This window comes from Cydia splendana, unplaced genomic scaffold, assembly GCF_910591565.1.
Source record: "Cydia splendana unplaced genomic scaffold, ilCydSple1.2 scaffold_94_ctg1, whole genome shotgun sequence".
Classification (NCBI taxonomy): domain Eukaryota; kingdom Metazoa; phylum Arthropoda; class Insecta; order Lepidoptera; family Tortricidae; genus Cydia; species Cydia splendana.
This window is the reverse complement of record NW_026946911.1, coordinates 286,505-293,465: the sequence shown is the minus strand read 5'-3', so window position 1 is coordinate 293,465 and position 6,961 is coordinate 286,505.

Sequence of the window (6,961 nt, the reverse complement as noted above, 5' to 3'; positions counted from 1 at the left end):
ATTAATTAGTAATAGGCAATTTTTTTTTTATTCCTGTTCTTTAGATCATTTTAAGATACTTTATTTTCGAATCCAAAAAACTTTCTGTCCGGAAGTAGGTAAAAAAAAATAGTTAAAAAAAAGAGCCGTTCTTGTTTGTTAAAAATAGTAATAGTATTTTTAGTTCGTAAACGTGACGAAAATAATATTTATAATGAGTCGACAATGGAATCAGTCAAAATATTAACACGGAAAATAACTCATTCAATAAATGGCGGGGCCTCACGGATATACGTCGTGACTTGATATAAAAAAAAAGTAATAATTAGGTCTTTGATTGAATTACCATAAAACTACCTCATTAAGCTATTTATCTGAGAATCCGACATCAATATTATTTGTATCACTTGTATATATATTTACGCCTTAAACATGCTAGAAAAAATGGTTATAGATATAATTTCTTGCAGACTTTGTTCTGATAACGTTCAAAGTGATATTCAATACATAATCACACAAAAATATGGTCAATGTAATAAATATGTGCATTTTATCAAATTCGCTAAATGAAACTACCAAATTTGAACTCTTTGCGCTAATGCTAAGGATTACATTTCCTTGCGGCGCGCGGGGACAGTTTCAATGCGGGCGGTGGCGGGAGTTCGTGCCAAGGACGCGTGGATAGTATGTAGGTAAGTATGTACTTACCTACAAGTTGCTACAAGTGACAGGCCAATTCGAACGTGCGCGGGCGTCTCGCTCGCACCAAATATTTGTGCGGCCAAGTCTGAGCAAAATGAACGCGCGCGTGAATGATAGCTGATTAAAAATAACTGATATCATATCCAATATTATTGGTTGATGTTCAAATTATATTCGTAATTATATACGTCAATTATGACCCACTACAAAAATAAAAATTGCGCATGACTATCTATCGTTCTTATTTAATTTCAGAATGGCATAGTGTGGAGTGGCATTATAAAAGGAATACTTATTATCGTAGTCATTTGACAGTTTTGGTGACACTTTCACATTCTGTCACAGCGAAGTGTGTAGGCCCACTCTTTAATTTGATATTAACGTCTATCCAACAACTTTGTCAGTAGAAAAAGGCGCGAAATTCAAATTTTCTATGAGACAATAACCCTTCGCGCCTAAGCGTCTGTAGACTTTTTTTTTCAACAAACGTATTATATTGACTATTTCGTGCTCTTTCAATTCATAGTTTACGTTCCATAATAAGTATAACATAGTAAGTTCCATAATAAGTATAACATAGTATAATAAGAGTCGACGTGAAATATATGTTTACACTTTTGCACCTTACTCCTTTGCAATAAGGCGAAAAGTACGGCTTTAAAATGACAGCGTTTTACACAAAAATAAAACGCTAATTAAATAACTTACCATATTCGGAACCTAAGAATAAATAATATTGAGAGTGGCAACACTGTCGTAGGGGGCTATTCATAAATTTAAGTCATTTCAAATTTGGGGGGGGGGGGGGTCTGGACATCGGATGATGGTAGCATGACGCAGGTGGAAACGGTGTCATTCGAAGCATGATTTTTTGATGATTTTATGGGGGGGGGGGGGCGACAAAAATCGTCAAAAATAGATGACGTCATGTATGGACAGCCCCTAGGTCGTATTGTCTTTTTCTAGCATATACCTCCCTCTCTACCCCACACTCCTACCACACAGGCAGGTTGCTTTGTCAGTTATACAAGACAAATTTTCAAGTCATTGTCTCAATATTATACATATTTGCACCATGCAGGATTAAAAATTTAGGTTCCGAATAGAGATGCACCGGATATTCGGTTACTATCCGGTATCCTATCTCGCCCTTATTTTAATATCCGGACGGATACCGGATACTAAAATAAGGGTACTAAATAACTATGCTTGAGATCGGAATATAATCGTACTCGATTATTATTTTAAAACAATTTAAACGTTCCATTCACTAGCTCGCGCACTAATTTCGTACCTAGTGATAGACCTATATACCGCGCGAAAGTTCATTACGAAACAGGCCAAAACTTCCACAATGCGCACCTGAAAAACCTGAATATTTCCGCCGGCCGAATATTCGGCGGCTGAATACTGAATATTCGGCCTATGGTCAGGCCGTACCTCCCGTATCCTGTATGCGGCCAAACAACTATCCGTTGCATCTGTAGTTCCGAATATGATAAGTTATTTAATTAGCGTTTTATTTTTGTGTAAATGCTGTCATTAAACAGCTGTACCGATATTCGGAACCTAAGAATAATATTGAAACATGTTTGTTATCGCCTGGTGGTGGGAAGACGCCAAACCAATGTGATTATACATATCCTATGATATACTTATTATGTGTATGTAATATAATTATATTATGAGTGTTTAATTAATAATGTAGTACGTACACCCTTTATTGTAACACCTGTGAGGAGAGAGATATTTAGTAAAGTATACAATTTGATAGGTACATTTTGTAAAATTAACATTTATTGTATTTATTTATTAATTCAAATAACAAATTGCACCTTACAGCTAATGCCAAAGCAGCACAATTTGGAACACATTAACAACATAAAGCATTTTTAACATTATTTATAACAATACAATATACAGCTAAGACACATGTATTCATTATGGTATGCTACTCTTAGGCATCTCTCTTTCTAATATCCTCTTGCACTTTCACATCACTATTCCGGATCGTTTTTATTTGCTAGATAATTTAACGGACAACTATAGTACATTGTAGGAGAGGACGGAAAACCGCTAAAAGATGGACGAGTGAGTTTGAGGGCCGACACGTTGGTGGAGGCCCTCGAATAATACGACTCCATCTTTAGCGTTTCCGGCCGAGGCATTACATAGTGCTTTTCACGACTACTGCGAGGAAATAAGGAAACATTTGGATAACTATAAGTACTAGCCCGCGATTTCTCTGGTAGCAAATTACGAGCCACTGCCTGTGCTGTCTCTTGAATTTCGGTAGGCGTCAGCGTAAGAATATCATTTTCTTCACTAGAAGAACTCATTTTTATAGCGAGCGTAGATACGTGTTTCTTATATTTTATAGTACTATCCAATTCAGTGAGAATTTTCCGATCCCGCCTTTTTTCTTTTTTATCACATTTAAGAGGCGTTTTTATGTTGTTTGCTTCAAGCGGACTCTAAACTTAGAAGCGTTTTTGCTAAAAAAACCACAAACAGCTACAAAAGTAAAAGACGCCTTAAGCGTGAATCGACTGAACTGACTGAATGAATGAATAGTTTGACATTTCGTTTTTTTTTAAACAAGAAATTGGTCCTATAAATAACCTAAATTTATTTTTGAAGGAAAAAATTGCGCCAAAAAAGACCTTTTATTGATTTTTATGTTTTAAATTATACTCATTGCTGTAGCGAACTGTCACCAATGACAGATGATGATAATAATGAAACATTGTACACTCGCGTGCAAAAGTATTGCATCACTTTGCATTTTTTCGTCCGCATCCAATATATTTGTAAACTGGTTAATTTCTCTAAATTATTTTAATGTAATCATGTTCCTTGAAGTTTTAGCTTTACGAAAAGTAAAAAAACATGGAAATCGGCCCAGTATTTTTCAAATTATCGGCATTTTCCCGATTTGTGAGCGGTTTCACGTTATCACGCGCACGAGTTGCGTTACCCTTGACCCTTATAAAACGGGGGTAGAGAAGGGGTTGTTATCAGTCACTTATCAGAAGTCGATCGTTACATATCTCCGCGTATTTTCCCGTGAAAAAGACCTGGAAAAATGGAAACCACTGAAGCTGAAGTCCGCCAAATCATCCAGCCCCTGCAAGCGGGGCGTAGCCAACGTTCAGTAGCTGCCGAGCTGAATTTAAGCCAATCTGCAGTTTGCAGAGTTTACCAGAGGTTCCAGGGGACTGGATCCTTTACTTCAAGACCAAGAAGCGGCCGCAGAGAGTGTACATCAGAGAGGGACGACCGCTTCTTTGTCACAACATCTCTCCGAGATCGACACCAGACCAGCATTGCCATCCAGCAGCGTCTGCGTGAGGTACGAGGAGTGGCTGCCAGTGAGTAGACAATAAGAAGAAGACTTAAGAAAGCGAACTTGACACCCAGGAGGCCCGCAGCGGTGCCCAGATTGCTGGCGCGACACCGTACAGCCTAAAGAGAGTTTACTGAAAATCACAAGGACTGGACCATTGAGCAATGAACCCCAGTTCTCTTCTTGAAAGAGTGCAGAATGTGTTTGAATGGATGTGACCGAAAAGGAAGAGTCTACAGAAGGCCAGAAGAACAGTTCGCTCAATGTTTCTTCTCCGAAAGGGTCGCCTATGGCGGTGGATCCGTAATGTTCTGGGGCGGCATTTCCTACGACGGGCGGACAGAACTGGTTTTCGTGCCTGGCGGGGGCCGTGACAGTGGATTGACCGCTGCCAAGTACATCACTGATATCCTGGAGGAACATGTTGTTCCTTATGCCGGTATTTTTGATGAGGGGTTCATCCTAATGCAGGATAATGTCCCGTGTCATACCGCTAGGGCCACCGCAGCCTACCTTCTCGAAGTGGGCATCGACACAATGGACTGGCCAGCGATGAGCCCGGACCTTAACCCCATTGAACACGTGTGGGACTACCTAAAAAGGAGGGTTCGAAAGCGGAATCCTGCCCTGGTCAATGTTGAGGAGTTGAAGGGAGCCTTGCTGGAGGAGTGGGACGCTATTCCTCATGATCACATTAGAAAATTAATTACGTCTATGAAAAACCACTTGGTTTGTGAAAGGAGGCCTGTAGGTGGCAATACCAAGTATTAATTTAATAATAATAAACGATATTGTATTAAAAAAATGACTTTTATTCTCAAGTTTCCGGATTTATTTTTGGAGCATTATGCGACTACTTTCAGTTTTATGATTTTTTATAGTCTTCAGATTCGAAATTTCATTGAATTTACCATTTTTCTAATGCGTTACATTATAATACTCTTATATTTTTATTCTCATAATTTTTTTCTTTTCTATATTTTTTTTTTGTGTTTTGTTTTTGCACGCACAAATAGCTCTGTTTTACTATGTAGAAACTACTTAATAAGCATGATGTTAAAATATTTTCATTAAGGAAACTGTAAGTCTAGTTTTAAGAAAAGTTCCAGTGTTATATATAACTATAAAAGACTGTTTGTTTCTTAAATAAATAAATAAATAAATTATAAGCTTTCAGTTGATACCAAAATTTTCAGAATCGGGTATAGAATTACAAAGATATTGGGTGCGGACGAAAAAATGCAAAGTGATGCAATACTTTTGCACGCGAGTGTAGTAGTGGTGGTTCAAGTGCTACAGCTATTGCCTACTTTCCAGCTTGGTTTTAGACCATCTATTGCCACATTTCCGAACAGTGGCGTGAAAAATTTAATTATTTATTTCACACCAGCTCGGAAAGGCTTACTTTGCACTTCAAAGACTGAGAGCAAAGTTTCATTTTATTCACAAGTGAGGCAAAGGAATCAAATGCAAATTTTGAGTTGTTTTCTTATGTTTGCTGGTAGAATTGACTTTTAAATCATAAATATTTAATAAAATTCATTTGTATTTGATTTTGTATGATATTTTTACATTTAATATTTGCTTCGGGTTGGTGTGGTGAAACATTTTGTGTTTCACTTGGGGCAAATTTTGTTTAACCCTCGTGCTTTGAAACCCTCGCAACGCTCAAGATTCCATGTTTCGAATGTTTTACTTGCTCAAGTATCAATATTAGCACGAGCGGTTAAACAACAACTTTGCCCCCTTGTAAAATAAATAACTATTTCAATATAGTCAGCTAAACTGAGGTACAAATTCAAAAACTCACCAGCAGTTTAGCTTCACGACCTTCCAGATGGAAAAACAGCATGCCAATTACTTGAAAATTTGCCTTGTATAACTGACAAAGCAACCTGCCTGTGTGGTGGGAGTGTAGGAGCGAGGGACGTATTTGCTAGAAAAGGGCAATACGACCTACGATAGTGTTGCCACTCTCAATTAGAAATGCAATGGATAGTTGTTAGGTCGGATACCGGATATTCGGCCCGACCGTCGGCCAAATATTCGGTATCCGACCGCCGAATCTTCGGCCGGCGGAACAATAAAAAAAATAAAAAATCATTTATTTCAGACCTTGGTTCATACACTTACACCAAAAAACTAATTAACTACAAACTAAATTTAACAATACCTACATTTCGGTTTTTAGGTGCGCATTGTGCAGGTTTTAACCTGTTTCGTGGTGAACATTGGCGCGGACTCATTTCTATGTTCGAAATGAGTAGGTACCTACGCGTGCAAGTGAGTGGATGTTTAAATTGTTTTGAAATAATAAACGAGTAATGTACAATATGACCGTGACTGTTTCTTAAATCCAATTTGTTTACTCTGAAATCAAGCAAAGTTACTATCCGGTATCCGGCCGGGTATATTATTCTGAGGTTCCAAATATCGGTACAGTTGTTTAATTGTTGCTTAATTTGGAGATTGACCCCAATTTCATTTCTGATCAAATCGGTCGATTTGATCATCCCGTCTGGACTTCACTTAACAGCCGTAACACATTACCGCGCCGTTCAGGGTCACGGTGCGCCAAACCATAGCCTGATGTCATGTAGGTATGTATAATGTACTTAGTCCAAAATTATGTTATTTACTAATTATGTTATTTACTAATTATGTTATTTATATGCATTAAACGTTAAATCTGAACCAATTCGATTACTATTCTATAGTGAAACACATTCAGCTTGACTAGAAAAAGCGCGGCAAATTTAAAACATGTATAGCGTTAGGTTTCAATAGCGCTCAGAGACCTGACTTTTATCTCGATATCGTAATTTTCTAGCGACAAATCCATTATCTATACAAAACTGTCGCAAAAATGTTATCGCTTGTATATCGTGGTACAGGATAGGATGGAGCCATATACTTTACTACTTGCTTGCAAGT